We start from the raw sequence: 25,347 nt of genomic DNA, 5'->3' as shown, positions 1-25,347 counted from the left end.
TTCAGGTGAGGGTCCATTCCTCGTCTCTTCTAGATCTAACATTTGGTGATTCTGAGCTGTAAACTAGAGTTATTTCCCATGCATTTGTTAGAGTGAAGCCTAAAAACTGCTACAGCAAAGAGACTCAAGAACACAGTGGCTTATCCGCTCACAGGGTTATCCAGGACCCAGGGTCCTGTCTGGGTGCTCTTCTATCTCCAAAGGTGGCGTTGCCCACATGGTTGAAGTTGGGTCACGGCCTCATCCAAGTTCCAGTCAATGGAAGAGGGAGAGAGGATATCCATGGCAAGTAGTTTCCTTTTAAGTGACATGGAAGTTACACATGCCCCTTCTGCTCACATTTCTTGGTGAGAACCTAGCCTTATGGCCATACCCAGCTCCAAGGGACTCCAGGGGACTCTGACTGGATGGCTGTGTGTCCCCCTAAAACTTTACGGCCTGGAAGAGTGGGAGAACGGTTGTGGGGAAGCAGCAAGGAAGAATTTCTAGAGGCCTCTCTCCTAGCTTTTGTTAGTTACTGACAATCCTTGATGTTCCTTGACATGTAGCTGCATGGCTCTAATCTCTGCCTCCCTCTCCATGTGGCTGACTTCTCTGTGTGTCTTGGCTGTCACTGAATCCAAATCTCCCTCTCCCTTCTTTTATAAAGATGGCAGCCATTGGATTTAGGACCCACCATAGCTCAGTATGACCTCATTTAATTATGTCTATAAAGATACGATTTCCAAATAAGGTCACATTTGCAGGTATCAGGGGTTAGGACTTGAATGTATCTTTTGGGGGGATTCAACTCAATCCATTACAACCTTCTTAAGACTAAAAGGAAAGAAAAGGAAGAAAAAAGGAAAAAGAATAATTTAGAAGAGAAGAGCTGTGCCAGTTGAAATCAATCAAAATGTGACAAGGTATATCAACCTGAAAAAGAGTTTGTTCAGAGGCTCATTGATACCTTAATGCCACAACTCAAGGACATATGGACCTTTTTTCAATTCCATTTTCTATGGAACATTCCAATGCATTGCCATAAGGTGCATTGCTTTAAGATACATTGCTTAGGTATTAGAATTCAGTGACAGTTGATAGCGTTCAGCTTTGCAGTGTCTGTAACATGTGATGATCATAACAACCCCAAGAAAAAGGTATCCTTACTTCCATCCTACAGAAATTGGAACTGAGGCTCAGGCTAAGTTACTGGCCTGGAGTGAGATGACTAGTTGGTGGTGAAGCTGGGTTTGCAACATGGGCCTTTCTGTCTCCAAAGATCTGCTTTGTACGTTACATGGCACTAAGTCCCGGGGATTTCTCAGGGGATGCTGATGAAAGGGCTCACTCTTGCCTTGAGGGATTTGTGATCAGTCTCTGAGGCTGCACCTGCTCTGCAGAGGTCTCCACAAGCCTTTTGTCAGCTTTATTGCTGGTATGTGTTGACAGTACAGTCATAGCCCTATAGACATTGGCATAAACAAACTTCTGTTTGGTAAATAAACGATGGTGGTTTTCCCAGGAGTCAAAAGTCGTCTTACGTTAGCATCTAGGCCTCTCACTGCATTCTAGAGCATTATGTAGAACATATTGAACTAGGCAAGGCCTATTTTTCAGACCTTTATCAGCATATTGATTATGCTTACTATTTTATCGAGTATTATCGGATTATACATCACCATGGGCCCTCCTGAAGGTAGTCAGCTGTGCCGCCATCCCTCTTCTACTTCATTCAGACTTCCCCTAGGCCTCCCTGGACAGTGTAACGCAATTAGTAGTTGCCATAGGAAACTGGGTCTCCTAATGGTCACAGAAAGATGTTTGCAATATTAAAAACTAATATTAAGTCAACATTGCCATTCGTTATTTCATGCTATCCTCGCAGTTACCCTGTGAGGTAGGTATTTCAATGTTAATTTTCTTTCTTATTATTAAAATTCTATTTATACGGTTCTATTGTAGAAATTGTCAAAAGTACAGACAAAAAAAAAAGAAAAAAAAAATCATCCATAAGTCCTCTAGCCAGAGATAGCCACTCACATTATTAATAATTCAGAGTGTATATTTTTAGTCTTTTTTCTCTACATGTTTTATTTTTTCCTTTTTGACAAAATAGTATACTGTGCTTTGGGGTGCTGAATTTTTATGTTTTTCTTAATACAGCCAGAACATCTTTCTCTGTTATTTGTTTTTCATTATTTTAAGGATGGTAGAGTATGCTATTACATAGACATATCATGGTTCTCTCCAGTCATCCTTTACTCTTGACATTTGGGTGGTTCCCCCAGTGTTTTGCAATATAAAACAATGCTTTGATAAAAACTCTTCTATATATTCAAGATATATTCGTAAGGCTACATTTCTAGTGGTAGAATTTTAGAGTGAAAGAGGAAGTCTTTTTCCTCTCCTTTTAGAGATAAGGTAACTGAGGCCTGGAGAGATTAAGTATCTTGCCCAAAATTCCATAGCTGGTAAGTGGCAGGGCTAGGAATTGAATCCAGGTTTCCTGATTCTGAATTCCGTATGGGAAAATAGTTTATGCATCTAATCCAACAATGTCCATATTCTTAATAAAATCTGTGAATGCAAAATAAATGCCTTGATGACTACTTTCTTTTCTTGAATTATCACCCAGCAATGGCCAATCCAGACAAATCCCATAATAAGAGGAGTGTGAAGAGGCTACGAACGGTAATGATTGGTGATTTCATGGTTGGTGATTTAAGCAGTCTTTTCATCTTTCTTCAAGATGATAATAATGTTGACATTTTTAGAAATCCTTTATGTACCCTTGGTATCCTATATATTAGGGAATAACTGAAGTCGCCTCTTTGCTTTTAAATATTTGCTTCATAGCCCTTTGGATCCTGCGGCTTTTACCTTTCATCTGTCTGACAGTGGAGCTCATTTCCTCCAAATTTAGAACCAAATTCCCATTGTTTCCACTTTGGCAGATTCCCTCTCTTTTCTAGGTGACTCAGAACACGAATGAACCCATGGAATTTGTTTTCTCCTTCGTCACAACTGGTAATACCCTTGATGTATCCATGCTTCTGCCATCCGTAAAAGACTTTGTTGTGTGGTGGCTGTGAGCCAGGTGATATTTCTTTGGTCTTTACTTGCCTTGACTTGGTGTGTTGACCAGGATCCATGTTCCTGGTATGATTTAGACAGTCCATCCAAGGGCATAACGTATGCAAAATATCCATAGTGTCTGCTATGCTTTGGGGCTGGCAGCCCCATAGTCTTTAGATCATCCTTATCCAACCAGTTCTGGTAGCTTTGATGTTAAAGGTTGCAGCTATAACCACGTGTTTGACAGCATCCAGGTGAGTCACCTACAGACAGTTCAAGTCAGTACCTGCTCATATTAGTAGCAAAGATAAACAGTTTTAACAAATTGCAGAGGTACATAAAGTAAATCATTTCCTGGAAAAGCATAGTAAAAGCTGCTGATTTTTGTCTGAGTTGAATTATTTACTTATAAGATAAAATTCCTGGATTCCAGAAGGCTAAGCTAGAGGTGTTGATAGTTATCAGTTCACACCTCTGCCCAGAGCTCCAAGATCAAATTTAAATCAACCAAGTAATATCTAATGGGTAGCTCTACTTCTAGTACAGTACTTGATAAAAGGAAATCAATCCGAAAGAACAAGGATTCTTATGATTCCTACTGTACATTAGTACTAATCACACATTTGGAACCAGCAAGTGGTAACAGGAGAAATTACCTTCCTTAGGTATGGACTTTTCATAATGCATTGACTCGTAATCTCTAAGAGAAAAGATGGATATTCCACAAATAAGTTTAGTCTCAAGATTTCTTTCTCAGATAGACTGATGGTCTCTTTATGCTGCCTTTGCTGGGGGACCCGGAATGAGGCTTTGTCCTTGGAACTGTTTTGTTAAAGATAAAGGCAGGACTTGAAAGAGGGCATACTTCTGGTCTGCCTGTCCAAAATTAAAAGATATTTCTGGGCACAAATGTCAGGAAATATGACCTAGAGATGGAGGGCAATCACACACAAAAAAATTTTTTAATTCAAAAAACAGAAAAAAATTCTTCTTATCCATTCCCCTAACCATTTTTCAAACTAAAATAGAATTTTTTTTTTCTTGGTGTAAAAAGCACCTTGGATGGTAAAAGAGCTGAAATATTATTACCAAAACAGCTCAACCTGGGCTCACATCTAACATAAAAGAAACCTCACATTGCAGTATTATTAACATTCATAATTAGTATTTCTAAATGATTTTTAAAGGCTTTCTATGCAATTACAAAATGTTTGATTGTCGTAACATCGCTAATGCTTTGATGCCTTCCGCCGTGCTGCCCTTGTTCCCTGCAACCCTGGCACATAATTTATTTCTCTTTTGAGTGAACTCTAAGCATTAGTGTCCATTAAGAATTTTTGAAACAAAGTCTAGAGATTACTTGGAGCACTTTCAGTAATATGTACTGATTATCATTAATAGTTCTTTTGTCCTACACAAGGACATTGTTTTGTAACATCATTTTGTTTGGCGAAGCTCTACTTGGGCTGTGTTCCTGATCCACCTCACGCATAGATTTTCTTCTTGACTGTGTGTAGAATGGAGCACTCTCATGAGCCAACTCAGGATTGAGGAGCTGGGGGTCAAAGGGCCAGCACAAACTGATATTTTTTATTTATAAAACAATTATTAGCCATTCAAAAAAAAAAAAAAGCTCAAATGCTAGGCCTCATTTCTTAGCTAGTGTTCATGTGTTGCACGTAAATTGCTGTTTTGACTGCTGGCTCCTTATGACGCTGACCCAGCAGACTGCAGCCTTTGCACTGTGCTTGTCGATGACGTTGTAGGGACGGGGCTAAGTGTCCTGGGTTTTATTTTGAAAATTCTTACCTGAACTTTGAAACACAGACTTCCTGGATTACCCACCTGTTTAAAAACAATGCCTCAATGGGTATGCCTGTGTCTGTCCAAGACATACCACTCTGTTTATCTAATACAAGTGTCTTCGCAAGGCGTCTGCAATTAGAAACATCTTTAGTGAGAAAGAGGCACTGTGCCCTGTGTCCCACATGAATTATCTTAAATTTTAATATAAACCTAGCACTGAGAAGTTTATTCCCATTTTATGGATAAGAAAACGGAGGCTCAGAAAGGTTAAGCTATTTTGCCCAAGACCTCACAGCTTAAATAATGGACATCTTATTTAATTCAGGCATCTTGTGAGGAGGGAGAGGAAATCTTGTGAAGGTCTGCAGATTGGAAGCCCTCCAGTCAGACAGGAGTCAATGTACAAGGCCAGTGGAGACTCATGAGTTGGGCCAATTAAAGGCTTTGTTAATCATCATTCGATACATCTCTTCCTCCCTGCCACACTCACATGAGATTTAGAAATGTCGACATAGTTTTCAAAAGAGAAACTTCACTGCATTTTTAAGGTAGTGTTTGGTTTTATTGTTTGTTTTTGATACTAACACAGAATTTACTCTTGTTTATAATATCTCTATCGCAACAGTTGTTATCTCATTGTGAAAGAGGATGAGAGAAGGCACTCGGGCTGAGTACTGGCAGGGTGGCAGAGTGGCATCTTTGTCAAGCTTGGAGACGTGTCCAGAATGCAGGGCCTCTGGAAATGCTAGTTTAGTAATTGCCAAATCCGGGGAGGAGGAAAGATGCCATCTCTTATTTTTTAAAAAAGGTAAAATTAACTTGGTACCCAGACAATTGCCTAGAAACCAAGAGACAATAAAAAGTCCATTAAAGAAGTTAATTGATCCAAGATTTGGCACTGATTGGAAATACAAGATTACATCCCTAACGTGCTCCGCTCTGGGATGACTGTAACTCTGAAACTTTGCCCCACTGATAACCATGACAGTGATAAATTTGTGGTATTTTCATGACATTTCCTTTGCTTTGCTTTGAAGCATGGTCAGCTAAAGAGAGTTAGGCAATCTTGCTGCATTAGAAGCCCTGCTTTGCTTCAGGTAGAGTATTTATGGGGATTTTTTTCCTCTTAGGTTTAGGGGTTTTAATTGGCAATTTAAAACTGCCGTCATATCGTTAAGTTCGAAGTTACTCTCAAGCATTACTTGGAAGAGCCTCCCTGACCCCATGTGCGTGTCGTGTGTGTGTGTGTGTGTGTGTGTGTGTGTGTGTGTGTGTATCTGGGTAAAATATGAGTCTCACAACTTTATCAAAAGGTACCATTTTTCTCTAGCCCAGATAATTTTAAAAGATCACCCAAGAAAAGTATATCTTTTACTTACATAACCTTTTGTGGGTACTGCCTTCTTTCTTCTTTGGTTGTTAAAGGCAAGAAGAAAAAAAGTTTCAGGGGGGTATCCTTTGATTATGAGCGACATTGGATTTTTTTTACAGTGAGAAATAGATCTGGCAGCCTGTGGCTTGGAAAAAGGTGGTTTGGTTTGAGAGCTTAGAAGCAGGGCAAGGAGCCATTGATCAATGAATGCAAGAGAAATTAAGAAATCCTGTAGTGCAATTACCTCATGCTACAGATGAGAAGACCAAGGCCCAGAGAAGTTAGATGACTTAGCCACGTCATCCATGGAGCTCACTTGGGCTCAGAGGGCTGTGTATGTTTGGGGCTTAGGAATTTGTTTCCACCCCATCATTCAGCACAACTCTACGAAGTGCCTATCTCCGCAGGCCTGCTCTGTGGTCTGTTTGTGAATCTCTAGGGAAGGATCTTGGTGTTCTTCCCAGTCATTTGGAAGTGAATCAAACCTTCCCAACAGCTGGACTTGGGTCAACACCTTTTGGTGGTGGTGATCAAAGTCCTTGCCCGTGCCAATCAGCACCCACTTGAACAATGCAGCCATTTGCTAATAAGCAGGCAGCATCCCTTTATTCATTTATTCAAACAATTTTTTTTAAGATCAGGCCTTACTACGTTGCCCAGGCTGGACTCAAACTGGCCTCAAGCGATCCTCTTGCCTCAGCCTCCTGAGTAGCTGGGACTGCAGGTGTGAGCCACCGTAGCCAGCTCCCTTCTCTTGACATTAGAGAGCAAAGAGTCAAAATGTGATTTTTATAGAACAGAGCACACTTACTTTTAGGAACTTGGTTTTCTGTTTCATGCTTTCTTCTGTCAGCTATGAGAATGATTTCTAGGCACAGCACTTGGTCTGCAAACCAGAGTCGGTATGAAACAGGAGGGACATCATGCGTAGCCAGGGCATGACTTTTAGTAGCACGCTGTAATCCGGTTTTGTAAAAGTAACAACGTGCTGATTGTTCACCCTTTACCAGAGCCAATAATTAGCATTTATATCACACTTCCCAGTTTGTAAAGCTCTTTATACATCCTTATTTTCACAACAGTCTTTTGAGTATTACTATGATTATATACAATTTTAAAAGCCAAGAAATTCAGGCCCTGAAAAGTTAAGTAACTTGCCCGAGTCTCTCAGCCAAGAGGCAGGAAAGTGGACAGGCTAAGAGTTCAAGATCAGGTCAACTTGCCTCTAAATCTAGTCATCTTAAGATCTGCCTTTAAAAAGTTTATTCTTTTCTATTCCTGAGTAGAATTAGAGTTACTTGCCTCCTTAATATTCATCATAATTTATCTTTAGAAAACCTAATTCTCCAAAAATTCTTGGTTCGGAGTTGCTGCTGGTGGTAGCATTAGGTTTGGATGAGGTTTTTTCTGAAAGCCCTTCTCCTTCCACTTATGGAAAAAAATTGGCAATATATGACTGCTGCGATCTCATGGAGGATGAGCTCTCTTTCCAGTGAGATAGACAGGAAACGCTAGAAAATGAGAATAATAAAGGAAAGAGCCTCCCTTCATTGAAGGGTGAGAAAATGGCTGCTGGTAGCAAACCAGGGCACATATGCCCACTATAAGTGAAGGCCCAGGGGCAAAGGGTAGGTAATTCAGGCAGCTAGATTCCTGGCAGAATATTCCCTCTCTTCTAGAATATTCTAGATCCAACCTGGTATGTTTTTCTAGTTGAAGGAACTGTGGTTTCTACGTGTTTGTATCAGTATCTGAGTACATCTTTCACTGAAGCCTGGGATGAGGCTTCCTGGTTTAAATACAGCAGGGGGACAGGGCCCCCTCGGCTTAAATTATTTACAGAGCTGAATGCTGAGTGGTATGCTCCAACGAGTAAATCTTTGTTGAGTATTTACTCTTTTAAGAGGCAGTACCTGTACCAGGGTTTTTTTATTTTTGAGACAGTCTTACTGTGTTGCCGGGGCTAGAATATAGTGGCATCATCATAGCTCGCTGCAACCTCAAACACCTGGACTCGAGTGATTCTCCTACCTCAGCCTCACAAGTGGCTGGGACTACAGATGCATGCCACAATGCCCGGATAATTTTTCTATTTTTTGTAGGGACAGGGTCTTGTTCTTGCTCAGGCTGGTCTTGAACTTCTGTCCTCAAGCAATCCTTGGTCTCCCAGAGTGCTAAGGTGTACAGGTGTGAGCCATCCTGCACCCGGCCCTATACTAGAGTTTTTAAAGACTTGCTGTAGGATACACTTCTAGTCCAATGTAACTTTCCACAAGAAACTTTTTATGATGCTAATTAACTGAGCCTCAGTTTTCCTATCTGTGAAATGAAAAGGATGTTTCCTGCTTTTTTTTTCTTTTTTCTTTTGGTACTTCTATGGAGTCACTTACTATGAAGTACTAGAGCTTCTATGGAGAAAAACATAACACAAATACAAGCCACTATTGTGATCACAATTGTTATTTTTTGGGGTGGGGGTGTGGGGAGGACAGAGAGAATTTCTATTTGTTCCATTAAATTTATCTTTTGTGTGTTTGCAGTGTTTTTGTTTGTTCACTTTTTCTAGGGAAATAGAATTCTGTCTTCATAATGGCTATTAAGTTTAAAAAATCAAATATAATGCACTATCTCCATAATTAAGGGGTTGTAATGTACTTTAAAAAATATTGCTTTTGTGAGAGGAGTATGTTTTTTAAGCTTTTCTCCATAAAAATGCATTTATTAATTGATCATATATTTCCAGTGCATATAATAGATTTAATTTACATTATATTTGTATAGGTTAAGGCTGCCAGATAAAATACAGGATGCCCATTTAAATTTGAATGTAAGATGAACAACCAATTAGTATCTGAAATTCAAATTTAACTGGGCATCCTGTATTTTATCCGCTGAATCTGGCAACCCCAATACAAATATACCACCTAGTTATTTATATTGATCATTAATTGGCAGTTAAAGCTGACAGACCAAGAGATCTGCTCTTGCCAAAGTCATGCTTTCTCCTGGTGGCAGATGTGAGAAGCTACTGTGACCTCCACGATCAGACAGCTTTCTCAGAAAGATTTCCAAAATCTATTATCAATGTAATCGTCATGAAAATATTTGATGAGAACACTGCATCACGCTGTATAATAAATTTAAGTAGAAAAGTCAAAGCAGTGGTATTTTCATGAGGCCTTTGGATGTCAGGAGAAAATAGTTCCATACTCAGCGAATATAGATAGATCTGTTCTGGGCTGTGTTAAATCCAATTGTGTGGAGGTTTTGAATAATCAGGAGAGACAGCCTAAGCACTTTCTCTTCAAAGTGATTTTACAGAAAGCACTATTTCCTAAGGAAAATACACATCTAACTCTCATAATGCTGAAAGAGCACTAATGTATCAATTTATTGGTGCTGGTGTCATGAGCTGGAGTTGCAAATTGTATTCAGATTTTAAACTTTACTCACTATTGCCATTGGCGGAAGTTGCCTTCCCTCCATAATAAAGGTTATTTCAAAAAATTCTAGGGCATTTTTGTAGTTCCAAGTGAGAGAGTCTTCAAGGATCTTTGCAGAAGGTTCTAACTTCACTTTGCAAAGCCAAATCAAACATGATGAAAAACAATAGTTTTTCTCAATAAAAAGGTGGGGATGGGGGGAGAATTTGAATTGGGCTATGTAATTTCAGCTTCCATAAATAAGTCCTTGGGAAAGTTGTGGGAGGGGGAGAGCAAGTGTGTGATTTTGGTCTTGCACACAACTTTGGGGCTTTTTTTTTTAATGTCCACCACGGATTTTCACAATGGATTTCTTACCTGTACCACACGTTTCACAGCTAAGTAATAGGTCTGATGTGGCTGCCAAATTTTTCAACAACTTTTAGTTTCCAAAGGAGGGGTTAAATAGTTCTCTTAATAAATAACATGAAAGAAAAACGTTTTCAAGGTTTACCACAGTTCTTAGTCACAGGCGTAATATTTTCAACAGTTTTGTTACTTCGAGACCATTTAGTCTCAAGCATGTCTCCCAATAAGAACGAAGCATGGAGGGTTCAAAGTGTAGTGTTTCTGAGATGGAGACAGTGCTGTTTACATTGAAGCATGCATTCATGCTATCTTTATCAGGTCTTATGTGCCAAATATTGCTGAGTTCCGCTCGTCACCTGCCATCTGTAAATCATCTTGGAAAGATCAAGGGTGCTGACTCATGCATCCCTCATGTTTTCATAGTTTGTGTTCATGCATTTCATCCAGTGGTGTCTCATACATTTGGGAGCCATTTCTAGAAAAGTAGCAGTCATTCCCTTTCTGACTCTAACAAGTACAGACACATAGGTCCATTTTGTGGATGTATTTTTCCTCACCATTAAAAGTTATGCTTCATGTGAGCAGGAAGGGTCATTTTCATTAAAAAGTAAACACAGAATCAATAGCCATAGCAAATTAATTGCTCTGTTGCTCAGCTCACTCTCATCTGAGTAGGTTCGCATCGCTCTCTTGTGCCTTAAATCTTTCCCACTCTGCCTATAAATGTGATCAGCTCCCCTATTTAAAATAAAAAATAAGGGTCTTCTCCTGCCCTGTTTCAGCCTGTTTAATTACTGTCCATGCTGCTTATTTTTACCACAGAACCTCTTAAACCAGTAAGTGATGGTGGCTGCCTCGGTCATTCATGGTCGTGTGGCTTTGGGGTGGGTCTAGTGACACTGCTGTGCGAGATGAAAAGTGGTCTTGCTTCTGCATCGTCGTGCGAACAAAATGCATTCCCGAGTGCACTGGGAATGACATGCATCCAAAGAAGCACACGGGACATTTTCTAACCTTTGTCATCATTTCTTCTCTCCTAGGTATCTCAGTAACGAAGAAGACACATACATGTAAGTAACACAATTTTTTTTTTGTCCAAAGTTTTCTGAAGAGTTGGAATCTGCATATGTCTGGCTGCTGTGACCCTTCAAGTATAAACTAATGTTTCAGCTGTGATCCATGGTCAGCAGAGGTCATTTTTCAGCCTGTAGTGGTCGGAAGTGACCATCTCCACCTGTGTGTACTGAGTGTGTGTTGAAGAGAGAGGCTAGACATATTCTGATGCATTCTAGCGTTTCAAGCCATGTCTTTAGAGAAATCATGAAATCTAGCCGGGAGGATCAATTACTTTACTGATGACCCTTATTCTGGATCCTTCTTAGAAGAGTTGGTATGTTTCTAGGAAACATCACCTTGATTTCTTTTAAACTTTGGTTTCCTTTTCCTCACCACTAGCTCACAAATTAGGACGTTTCGTACTCATGTCTGTGGAGCAGAGATACTGACTGGGAAAATAGGCGCGGTCGCTCGACCATGGGCATGGCCTACGGGGCCCCTGGTAAATGGCATCGGTAGCTTGATGTGGAAATGTGTGCTGGATTTACGCTCTGTATTCACCCCACTTCTCAGGTTCAACTGCTCTCCTCAATTGCCTTCATTCGAACTACACCATAAGTTACAAACTCACGTCAGTGTAAGGCGTTGTGATTTGCAATCCAAGCAATGACATTTGACTGTGCCTTGAACCCAGGATGAAACAATACATCACTGATGCAGGCAGTCAACTTTCACCGTACTTGACCAGCATAGTATTCAGGCTTTGAATTAATGGTGTCATTAGAATTTGATGACTATTTTAGAGCACAGATAAGTTATACCTATGAGATGTGTTTGGACATCCTTCTAAGGCAAGTAGTGGAGATATTTATAGCACAATATAGGGATGACAAGGATGTGTCCCCAAATTTTTCCTAATGACATTTTTTAAATTTTTTATTTTATGTGAAATATTTGGGGGAAGAAATCTGTGTAACCGCAAAGTAGTTTAGCTTGTGCCTCAGTTGATTCTTGAAATCTGCTCTCGGGTGTGTCTGTCTGTCTATCTGTATTTGTAGAAAACAAAAATGAAACCAAAAAAACAAAACAAAACAAAACAAAAAAACATCAAATTCGATGAGAAGTTGCCTGACTTAGGGCCCAGTCCTGCAGTGTCTCCACGTGGCTCTCTCCTGGGCTTCAATGGAATGTTTGTTTGAGGAATGATGAAAAGGTCAGGCCCATACTAGACACATGATCAGGATGGCACCTCCATCTCTCAATGCACAGTTCCAGTTGGCTGTCCCTCCATCAGGGTAGTCTGTGACCCTTAGCTTTTTGGGGGTTGTTTTGTCGTTGTTGTTGTTGTTGTTCTTGCTGTTGTCGGTGCATAATTGAGCTCATGATGACTGAGAGATTGACAGTGCAGGAGACTGAAGTCCTCTGTATATCCGCAGGGCAGGCATGGTACAGAGCGCTTCCTTGCACAGCCTTGCCCATGAGCTCGTCCCTGGCCCGGAGGGACCCACTCTAGAGGTGGTAAGTAATTCAGTCTTTCTGCTAGCTCAGTCCTAGGCCTCTCCCCAACAGGGGCTGATGATTGTGCCTACTGTTTATGGTGGTTTGGGGTATGGACTCCTGGCTACCCGGCAATATACAGAAAGCTACTATTTGCATTATGACTTGGCTCTTAGATACACGGACAAAACCACGAGTTCAACTCCTTTGGACATCAAGAGTACACCTCAATTAATAAGAAAACATCAGACAGAGACCATAGATGTCAGTTAATACATAGACAGTCCATTTATAAAGACATTCAGGGAACTGTCATCCCTGATGATAATTTCATTGGCCTATTTCAGAAAAAATACCCTGTGGTTGAGTTTAAATTCATTGTAGGATTTAGGTGACAGCATGAGAGTGGTGGCTAATGAGGAAAAATTTGTGTTCCAATAACAGTCACTTTAACCAGATGGGCCTTTCTGCAGAGGTTTAAAGAAAGTCATTAGCTATACTGGCTTTAAAACAAAATCGAGATGTAGCCAGAGTGGCTGGACTTGGAGCGCCTCACTATGAAAATCAGCAGGAAGATTCTTAGTCATTAAGCATAAAATAAAGTAGAAATATTTAAAACTCCTTTCATGTAACTGACAGAAAGATTTAGATAGCAATCATACGGTTTTTCTGGCTGATGTTTACTTTCCAGATTTGGGGGAGAGGGCCCAGGATGAAATGGCCCAGTGACAAGTCGGTAAGAATAGCACCTGAACAGACAGGTGACACAAAACTTTGCACACGCCAAGGAGAAATTGAATTTTCCAGGCTGCATGTTAGCGAAAGTCCTCCATGCCACTTGAACACGGAGATTGTTTTTGTCACCCAGCTCAGCAGACAGCCCATCGTATTTCTGATCTTAGCATCTCTACAGGGCCCACAACGGGTGAGGAGGAAGAAAATCAATCAGTTCTTTCTCTAATAACAGTCACCCAAATGACTTCTGCTTTAGCATCGGTCGGATTTTTCTTGAAAACTGAACTGTCCTACCTTGCCTATAAGTTTTTTTAAGATGTTAAATTCCAGCTCCTCTTAAATCATCTTGACATCTGTTCTTCAAGATGTTTCACTATCAGTGAAGTGTATGAATTCATTTTTGTGCCGTCTCAAAACTTCCGTTCTTAGCCAGGGTTCTGAAAACCTTGGTCAAGACTTGACTACATAATCATTGACAGCTGAAGTCGCCCAACATTAGCAATTTCAATCTGGGCTTCCTAACTGCCCTTACAGAGAGATTGTTCAACTTACACTACAAATTAGTATGTATGGTTGCAGAATGTATTATCAGACCAGAGTGTCAGCTCACAGGTACACCAGACAGAGGTGCAAGAACCGCAAATGAACCTGAATAGTTGTGACACCAGGTAATATTTTAGCTCACCTTGTTATCTGGAAAACATGGGTATTGCTGATTTAAAAAAAAAATATTGTGGGTAAGTTGAGCCAAAAATTTCCATGAAAAGAAGTTTGAAGGTTAGCTTCAGAGGAGTCCATGAACACAATCTTTGGAGTACTCAGGTTCTCCTAAGTTCCAGAGAAGGATACCTGAAGTGTTTGTTTTAACTTTAGATGGCCAGTAGGAAAGGATAAAGCTTTGGGGCTTCTAAGAGGACAGTCATCATGCCCAAATTGGTTAAGGAATTCTTACATTTGTGACGTTCTTCAATTGCTGATAGGAAATGTTGCTGTTGGTTTTTAGTGTGTGAACATAAAAGAGAGTTTTTATTTGTGGGATAGGGACATATTAGATCAATTTTACACTGTGGTGTGGAATTTCAATTTAATTTTCATGGTGATTATATAGCACATGTATTTGGTTGGACACTTTCAAGATTGCTTTCGCTTTGGTGTTTCACAAGTTTGTTCTGGTCTCTTTGCTGCATTTTGAAATAGTACCGTGTAGATAGGTATCGTTTTCTTGGAATCAACTGCCGTCTTGGTTTTTATTATTTGCCAAAGACAACTGGTCATTCACTCCTGACTCCTTAATTTAATTCTACTTGGATCGTCCTACAGTCACTAAAATGTTACAAGATGACAAATATGAAAATGGAAAAATGTAACAGCTCGTCCTATTTCCAGCTCCTGGGAAGTTCAGAATCACAATCATAACATTAGGGAGTGTATCAAACAACTACCACAAGGCAGACCAAACAGATACCTGGTAGGGATCATTTCCAGAGGCATCAGACCACTGCCACTTGCTTTTGTTTCCTTTCTTGTTTATATTCCCTGGTCATCCTGTCCAAGCCTGTCCTGCATGCTGTCCACACTCAGGGATAGACACTTACAAACATTTGAAAAGTGCAGGTTACTCGGTGGTCAGCAGTCAGGAAAATGTGTCAGTTCAATCCCAACTGGAGTTGTTAATTTTTCCTAAAAAATACCAGAATAAAATATGCTTCTGAACCTTCCAAAATGTTTTAATTTTAGCATGAATAGCCACTAAAAGGTAATCTAGTACATTTTCAAATGTTTGGTCGCAGCAAGCTAATACCTGAAATATAAAATTGTATTACGTATAAAGAGATTTTAGTTCTCAATAGTGAAAATATTTTAGCACAAATCAGAATATGCCTTTGAGAATTAATCTTTTGTATCCATTTTTAAAAAGTGTTTATTGCAGTCATTTAAAATGGAATAGGTTAATGTATTCACTTTTTACCCCAGAGACTTGGCTTTGAATTTGACTTAGAGAAAATTAGTTTTGAGGCCTCAACCTCCTCTCCTTAGGCATTTGTTGATACCACAAAATGAAAGCAACAATTTGTCACAATTGTTGCCATTTACTCAGGAGATCCAAGAACGAGAATAACCTTATTTTCTCGTTTTCTCTTTCTTTCCTGGAGGCCATTCTTTTTGATTATAGACTCTTAGCTACCCCAAACTTGGGGCTCACCCACGTTATTTTCACAGTCCAGGAAAACTCAGGAACCATTCTTGGCAAAGCTAATGGAAGGTGCTTTGGTGATATAGTTAGTAGGTTGCTGTGACAACCCATGTGACTCACGGTGTGACTCACAGCAATTATAATTTCAGTTGCTGGCAGGGTGTTTCATCAGGACAGATGTGAGAAGAAGCTGTGCTGAAGTTCTTTTAGTAGGACTTCATCCAGATCCCGTCTACCCATTGACAAATAGTCAGGAAACGGAATAACCTAGTACTCACAGTGACTGGAAGATTCACTGCTTGGCTCACTAAGGCTACTGGCCACCTCAGACATTAAGCTTGCTGACAGTGCAACATGACCACAGTGCAGGTGCTGGCCTCTTAGAGGGCTAATGAATGGACAACAGTCCATGGAAGACCTACTATGTGCTGACAGGTTCTTTACCCTCAAGGAACTTACAGGCTAGTTGAGGGTAGCGACTGGAGGGAGTCTAGGAGGCGGGTAGAAGCACATAGTCACAGAAAACAATCTGAAAACACAAATGCCATGTACACCAGTTCCAAAAGACTCAGCTTATAACTGGAAAACAGACGAAGCTGGAAGTGTGGGAGAGCAGAAGCGAGTTAGGGAGACCATCGGGATTCTGATACTGGGATCTGAGCACACGGTAGCAATGAAGTGAAAGGCAAACATTTAACCCTGGGTGCTAAAAACTATCCTTACTGCTCATCTTTACTCATTCTCACCCAGAGTAACACCTATTTAGTCCCTTCGAGATTAACTGGTCTGAGGAAGTAAAGATCCCTCCGTACTGTCTGGTAACATTTGCCTTGTTTAGAGTCAGCCTGTGCAGCTAGAGCCAAGCCTGCCTAAGCTTAACGGGATTTCTCTGTCTCATCATATTAAAAATAAGTGGACTGCACTTGGCCCTGCCAGTCAATTCTTCCAAGGTAGAAGATTTGCGTAGTCTGAAAATCCACAGTTCATGGTGAGGATCTGTGAATTCCATAGAAAAAGAGAATATTTAGCTAAATGTTTCCATCAGAGCATCCAGATGGAATGGATTCCAGATTCATGAACTGAATTTGGAAAAATATTCGTGTTCCTCTTTCATAACATATGCTCAAATGTGTGCTTTGACATAGTGATTGGCTCTTTAAGATCCCTGATCTAGACAAAAATGCCTAGCCAACAAGTACTGGTATGTACTTGATAGATTTATTATCTATTTGATAAACTCTTAGAAATGATTGGGTTGATCTTTAAAGACGGGCTAGATGTCTACTGTAGAAGTTTGCATTACATCTAGTTTAATATTGATAATAATATTGGTGATACTACTAATAGCAGTACCAGTAATTATAGTAGCAGCATCAGCAATAGCAGGAACTACCACCTACTAAGCAATTCTTATATGTAATTATTGTGTGGATTTACCCATCCCTTCCTCCCCTTCTCAACTGCCTGACACCCAATGAATATTATTTCCATATGTGCACATTATTGTTGATCGATTAGTACCAGTTTAATGGTGAGTACATACGGTGTTTGTTTTTTCATTTTCATGATGCTTCACTTAGAAGAATGCTTTCCAGCTCCATCCAGGTGAATACAAGAGGTGTTAGTTCACCATTTTTTATGGCTGAGTAGTACTCCATGGTATACATATACCACATTTTATTAATCCACTCATGTATTGATGGGCACTTGGGTTGTTTCCACATCTTCGCAGTTGTGAATTGTGCTGCTATTAATATTTGAGTGCAGATGTCTTTTTGTAGAATATCCTTTGGGTAAATACCCAGTAGTGGGATTGCTGGATCTAATGGTAGTTCTACTTTTAGTTCTTTAAGGTATCTCCATACTACTTTCCATAGAGGTTGTACTAGTTTGCAGTCCCACCAGCAGTGTATGAGTGTTCCTATCTTTCCACATTCACATCAACATTTGTTGTTTTGGGACTTTTTGATAAAAGCCATTGTCACTGGAGTTAAGTGGTATTTCATTGTGGTTTTGATTTGCATTTCCGTGATGATTAGCGATGCTGAGCATTTTTTCATGTTTTTTTGGCCATTAGTCTATCTTCTTTTGAAAAGTTTCTGTTCATGTTTGACTTTTTAATGGGGTTGTTTGATTTTTTTCTTGCTGATTTTCCTGAGTTCTATATAGATTCTATTTATCAGCCCTTTATCAGATATATAGCATGCGAATATTTTCTGCCATTCTGTAGGTTGTCTATTCGTTCTAATGATTGTTTCCTTGGCTGTGCAGAAGCTTTTTAATTTGATCAGGTCCCATTTATTTATTTTTGTTGTTGCTGTGGTTGCTTTTGGGATCTTCTTCACAAATTCTCTGCCTAGGCTGATGTCTGTAAGAGTTTTTCTACACTTCATAGGGAACCAGAGAAGACCCCATGTAGCCAAAGCAATCTTAAGCAAAAAGAACAAATTGGGAGGCATCAATTTACCAGACTTCAAGCTATACTACTAGGCTATAATAACTAAAACAGCATGGTACTGACACAAGAACAGAGACATAGACCAATGGAACAGGACTGAGAACCCAGATATAAAAGCATCCTCATATAGCCATCTGGTTTTTGACAAAGCAGACAAAAACATACACTGAGGAAATGAATCCCTATTCAATAAATGGCGCTGTGAAAATTGGATAGCCACATGTATTAATAGAAGACTGAAACCGGATCCACATCTCTCACCTCTCACAAAAATCAACTCACGATGGATAACAGACTTAAACCTAAGGCATGAAACCATAAGAATTCTAGAAGAAAATATTGGAAAAATTCCTACTAAGCAATTCTAATACTCCAAGCATCGTGTTTAATGCTTTGCATGCATTATCTCATTTAATCTTCTCATCAGCTCCATGAGCTTTGTGCTACTTGCACCCACATTTTAAATAAGAAAGCTTATCTGAGAGATGAGATTTACAGAAGTCAAAAAACTTGCTAACTCATCTAGTTGGGCAGAGCCAAGACTAAAACAGAGTAGATTGCCTCCTTGTGTGCACATAAGCATCACGCTGTTATCTCCAATATCAACATTAGCTAATACTTCTGGGGCACTTAGTGCTAGGTACTTTTCTAAGTACTTTATAAGTGTCCATTTATTTATCTTCACCACAACTTTGTGAGGTAGGTATTGCTACTACCTCCACTTTACAGATGAAAACTGAGGTCCAGGGTCCTACAACTAGCTAGTATGTGGTGGAGCCAGGATTTAAAGGCAATCCACAGAGCCTCAATGTTTTTAAAATGGAGAACTTCATTTTTTAGAGTGGTTCTTCCACTCTAAAGTATAGGAAGAAAGCCCAGTACAGCATAATCATTCCAACAATTGACCCAAGTTTTCTTTTACCTTATAGCTATTTTACTGATACAGGCTTCGAAGCTTGAAAAACCAACTGATGATAAGAAAGGGAAATGTTATTCCCATATGTGAAAAAATTTATTTGAACACAGTGGTCTACTGCAAACTATACATCCTTCTTAGTTTAAAATGATCATTACTTATCTTTTTAACAATCTAACCTTATTCAAAGAACTGGCATCCACTTAATGTCACTGTTCCTACAACACAACTGATTCCATAATAAAACAACTGCTCAAAGTGGTTACTTATGCTTCTAGGATGGTTATGTTTCCCCATGCTTGCAGTAATGTATATTTCTTATGGCATGAACCCATCTTCCACTGAAATAGAACTTTTAATGGATATTAATTACATTTATAATATATTTATGCATTACTTTTGTTAGACCAACTTGATAATTCATTTATAACTTTCATTGCTACAAAGAGGTAGTATGATTCAGGACACTGTGGTTTCCTTAAAACCTAACCAAAAACAAACCAAACCCTGAAGGGTAGGGCTGGGAGCCAAGCATATTTTATTAGCTTCATAGTTTTTAACCCCTTCTCCGTGCCTAACACTGTGTGAAGCACAGTGTGGTAGCGACAGTTTAACCCATATTCCTTATTCTGATAGTTTAGTCCGTATCTGAGAGAATGAACACACCCATTTGGGAAACTTTAAGTAATGAAAAAATTGCAGGAAAATGCAGGGCTGTGATTCAAGTTAGAGTATTTGTTTAAATGCTGTATGAGTTGGGAATACGGGTGGGGAGCTGAGCTTGATGTGGAAGGGTAGCAAGGATCAGGTGTAATCGGGGGTGATGGTGTAGACCTGTCTAACTGCAGTGGAGCATTAACAAGGCAAAGAGAGGACACTAAGAACAGAGAGTGGGTTTGGGCTTTCTCTCCTAACCAATGAGGAGCCACGGAATGTGTGCGAAAAAAGCAGTGACCTGTAGACAATGTTTTTACTGCCACTGTCATTTAGTTAGGTTTATATGAATCAGATGTTCCTGGCTTCAGTCCCTTCTCTTAGCCCAGATAAAGTTCTTATCCTCAGATAGAGGTTCTCTGGCATTCCTGTGCCTGACCATATAGAAAAAAAATTGCTCATTGGGAAGGAAAGATCTGGTCCAAAAAGGGAAGGCTGTTCTGATTATTACAAAAGGGTGTTTCACTTTTTCTCTACCTCCCCAGTCTTGAGGTCTCATTGTAAGACCCATTTTTTTTCCATTTCATTCAAATCAGAGGCATGGGATGTGCAGCAAAACTTGAAGAATACATATGCACTTTGAACTTTGTGGCTAATGGTTCTCCTTGCTTTCTTTCATTCATGCAGCTAATTGGCTAGAGGCTACGGTGATAACTGGGAGCTTCTGTCCTTCCAACCCTTTTAAACTCAGCTACAAATAGCTTTATGAAAATTGGAACCCCAGATCTCAACCCTTGCTCACCCCTGAGCAAGGCAAAGTAAACTGCACTAATTATTATTTTTCATCAACACAAAGAATTGTTTTCCTCACAGACCTGAACAATACAGCAAGAAGACAACAGAGCCTCCTTTTCTCATTGTTGGTGTTTCTTGATTTCCTTAGCATGAGTTTCTATTGTTTCACTTAAAGAAGACCAAGGTTCAGAGGAGGCACTTGCTTTGGCTGCATGTTCTTAAAAGTCTTCAGTATAATGAACCACACCGAGTTAATTTATCTCTCTCTCTTTCTTACATCATGTCTTTTTGTGTCGACAAAACTGAAAATTCACTTTCCCTCACCAAGTTGGGACGTCGGGATAATTGATAGTTACCAGTCTGTGCTGTTGGTAGACGGGATAACACCAGTGCCTCTAGAGAACAGGTGAAAACTAAACTCTGTCCCCCGAGGCCAATGAAATAGCTGTTTGGTCCCTTGTGTGAAACTTCCTAATAACTTAACTGTGCAGCCTCTGGGTCCCTGGAGGGTTTCTCCACAAGAGTATTCCCTCTCTTTGTTAAGATTGCTTATTAAAAATGATTTTATAATGAAGTTGCCTCAAATAGCAGCTCTTTTCCTGGTTGTCCTTGAAGCTGTGGTGAAGAATCTTAGAGACAACTGTCTAGGGTTTTCCTCCTTGTTAAAAACTTCTCTCTTACCACTCTTGCTCTTGATTTTTAAGGAGACAAAGTCTAACTGACACAAGTCCCTCTCCGGTTGAGTATGTCGCTTAAAACATTGTGCAAGGCATTATTGGTAGTTTAGCTTGTCATTCCGGCTCGGGGATCAAATTGATCTACATGGAGTGAGGACGTTTAAGTCTGCAGCGGAAACAAGCTGTCAGGCTTCCCCGTGAGAGCAGTGGCCACGAAACGCTGTTGCTAACTCTGCCCCTGGCTCCATCGAAACGATGATTTCCAATGATTTTATCTCTTTGGTCCTCGGTTTCTCCTACCTGTAAACTAACCACTTTCCTGCCGCAAGGGACTGTCATGAAGAGGAATCAAATAAGAAAAAAATAGAATCACACTCTTTGCTACCCCTGCACTGTACGAATTCAAAAATTTCTAATATACTGTAGGAAATCAGGAAAAAAAATCAGGTTTTCTTTTCCTTTCTTTCCTTTTTTTTTTTTTATTTTATTTATTTATTTATTTATTTTTTACTGTATACATCATCAGCATAACTTTTTGACTTGGAAGGGCTTAAGGATGGTGATATATTTAACATAAAGAATGATAAAGCGGCAGTCAGGAAGGCTCGTCATCAGAAATATCTGCCTCAGTTTGGTTTCCCAGTGGCCGGGCATTCTCAACAAGCAACGCAGGAAATAACACACCATATAAAGTTGTTAGTGACAGATTCAGCTTGAAATATTTTTCTGACTTTAAGGCTCGTCAGGCAGTAAATCTGCACAGCAGAGTACTTGAGGAGTGGCTTGGCACCCCTTTTACCTTGCAGTGTGAATATACTAAAACGCTAGCACTGAGCCGGACCACTGTGAATCTCTGAGTGGAGAGATCAGTCTCGTCTAGTTGTGCTAGGAATTGTTGTGTGCTACGGCTGTGCAAAGAACATGCCTTGGCTAAATTCTGTCCTCTGAGGCCAGGTATGTCAGAAAATACTATCCTTACATTCAACAATTCCTGATCCCCGTCCCCAATAAAAAAGAAAAGAAAGGAAAAAGAAAAACGACGGCCTTCTCTGGAATTCCACTGTCAGCAGGATCTTCTTATTTCACCTTCCTAATAACCTGCCGGGGATTTTCACCACCTGAGGAGTCTAAACTTCCTAGTATGGCATCCAAGGTGCTTCACAACCTGGTCTTAACCTTTCCACTGCTCTTTTTGTAGCTTCTCCCATGCAGGCAGTTTTTGCCATCCTCAGCGATCAGTTCCTAGATGACTCCATACATGTGTCTAGCTCAGTGACTTTGCGTCTGCCGTGTCTTCTTTGTCCTGGGATGTCCTTCATCAACTTCTGCACCTGTAGAAGTCTTACAGCTCCATAAAAGCCAACACAAATAGCACCTTCCATGCGAAGTCTTCTCCAAGCCCACCTTGCTAATTGCTGCAGCTCCTCTGCCCCACGATACTTTGTTAAGGTGACAGGACAAAAATATATTGTAGAATAGTTGTTGTTTATGTAGCTCTGTCCCACTAGATTTCTTTAACTATCCTTGTATCCTGGGGCTCAGCAGAATGATTGACATCCACTATGTGCTCAATTAGTATCGTAGATTTTAAGTATGTGTGTGTGCATACAGAATTTTAGGACCAGACCCTCTCCTTGCACATTTACGTATGGGAAAAAATAATAATCTTTTCATTGTTAACAGCTATAAAAAAGAAAAGGCATTTATGATTTGAAATTAGGTTGTAAGATTTGTATTGTATTATTTTGGAAGCCAATACCACAACTCAAAGTACTTCTTGATGTCTGGCAGTTTACCACAGGTATTTTGAGTCTCAGTTTCAGGGCTGATTGCTTTAATGTTTCTTTCAATAGTTTGTAAGATTTAAGTCAAAATCTCATTTGGAGGTTTAAAAATACTTGTATGTCTTTCTAACGATGAAGATTGTGTTATTTTCCTAAATGCCCTTTTAAATACCATTCGTTTGCATGATCAACACAGATGATCAAATCTATAGAATAAAGGGTAAAGGGACATTTTCAGTTACCACTGGCATCTATGTCAACAATGCAAAGTGGAAAACTACCTACTAGAAAAGAAAATAGGCCTCTCTTTCCTAGAAGGAAGGGTATATTCTATCAAGGGAAATATCCTATATTTGTCCAATCTAGAGAGAAAAAAGTCATCCCAAAATGTTAAACAGTTTCTGAAGTAGATATTCTGATAATCCCAGATTCATTATTGAATTTTAAGGTAAATTCTAGAAAGAAATGACATTTATTTATTCAAGGTCATAACATGTGACATGGCTATGTTTGGTCTGGAATATGTTTCCTTAATTTAGTAGGAACCAATAATTTCAAAACTATTGTCCACTTCATGAGTAGCTGCACACAAGCATGGTTTCTGTACCCTTTTGCTTGGAATTCTTTTAAAAATGTCTTTTAAGTTTTGTGCGCATCTTCTTCCCTCCTTTTGTTTGTAACTATTTCTTGAATCAAAACAAAAGGAACAAAATTATCCCCTGCAGTATCAATTCCTTGAGTGGAAACCTTGCTTATAAATGAGAGGATGAGATGTGACCCAATAAAGAATCTATTTTAATTTTAATTTATTTCCTGGTGGCCTTTTATGCCTCCTTAGGCAATGACCTAACCAATTCTATCTTAACACTGATTTTTTTCTTCCAAGGTCAAAAAGCACTTTGAAATTACTGTAAAAGGAAAATAAATGTCCTTTGCCTGCAACAAAAAGTCCATTTCTTCAAATGAAATTTACATCCTAGTTTTCTCACCTTCACAATAATTCTTCTCTCTTTAGGCATCTTTTAGCCGGTGGAATGAGTACAGGATGAAGTAAGAAGAATTTTTAGGCTTCTGAAGTTGATTTTTTGGTAGAAATGCCATCTCTTATAGCCTCCTTCACCTGTTCCCTTTCTCAGATGGGAGTCTTTAATAATACAGTGAGGGGAGCTGTTAGGTTATTATGTATGAAATATCCGATTTCCTTAAGTATGAAGTTTAACAGCTGATACCTCTGACATTTCACTTTGACAGTTCTTGTTTTAGTTTCTGTTGTGAAGGTACGTCCTCATTCTTTCCAGAACACAGTTTGGCTTGTGATTATCTTTCTAAAAAATTTTTAGAGCAATTTTTGTGAAACCATGAAAGAGTCAAAAATTTGTGTTAGTTTCGAATACATGTTCTGTCGTGGAACCGGTGCTGCACAGACAGCTGCAAATATCAGGGAAGTGTTTGGGAAGGATGTGGCCAATGAACGCACTGTACGTCGACGGTTTCATAAGTTACGTTCTGGTTCGAATCTTGAAAATGAGCCACGTGGGCGACCTGAGACCAAGGTGGAAGCGAACCCATCTCAACCTACGTGTGAATTAGCATCAAGGTTTGACGTTACTATTCCAAAAATATTGGACCATTTGAAACAAATGGACAAGGTAAAGAAGTGGGATAGATGGGTTCTGCATGACTTAAATGAGCATCAGAAGAGAAATCGTCTTGAACTTTGCCTTTCTTTGCTGTCACAACGTAAAGGCCAACCATTTCTACACCGTATTGTTACATGTGACGAAAAGTGGATTCTTTTTGACAATCCCAAGCATTCGGCACAATGGTTGGATAAAGATGAAGTGCTGAAACACAGTCCAAAACCGAATATTTATCAAAAAAAACTAATGGTGTCTGGTGGTCCAGTGCTAGTATTACCACTACAGCTTCATGAAACCTGGTCGATAGATTATAGCAGATGTCTGCTGCAACCACTTGGATGGGGATGCTTGTCATTAAGCAGCCAAGATTGGTCAATAGAGACAGGCCAATCCTCTTACAAGACATCACTCGACCACATGTCGCACAAACAATGGTGCTCAAACTACAGAGGCTGAACTTGGAAACTCTCTGTCATCCACTGTATTCACCAGACCTTGCACTTCTTCCAGGCTTTGGACCACTTCTTGCAAGGAAAATATTCAATTCTCAACAAGCTGTGGAAAACACCTTTTGCCATTTCATGGCCACTTGCTCTCTAGGCTTACTCACTGCTGGCATAAACAAGCTACTGTTAATATGGCAAAACTGTGTAGATAGTTTAGGTGCATACTTTAATTAATTGCACTACTTCTTGCATGAGATATAATAAACTAAACTTTTGATGCAAAATCAAACATTTCATATTTAATGACCTAAATCTTCATTTTGGCTGCTGTTTCACACAGCAAAGTGCAGTCGAAAGTAGAAACTATCCTAGAAGGCAGCTCAACCTATGGCTTTCGAGGCTGGAAAAGGAAAAGCTGTTACACTGTCACACACAGAGCCACACCACTGCCACCCTCCCCGCCCCCCCC

Source organism: Propithecus coquereli, unplaced genomic scaffold (genome assembly GCF_000956105.1).
Source record: "Propithecus coquereli isolate 6110/MARCELLA unplaced genomic scaffold, Pcoq_1.0 Scaffold57, whole genome shotgun sequence".
Classification (NCBI taxonomy): Eukaryota; Metazoa; Chordata; class Mammalia; order Primates; family Indriidae; genus Propithecus; species Propithecus coquereli.
The sequence above is the reverse complement of the archived record's forward strand: the minus strand, read 5'-3'. Positions refer to the sequence as shown.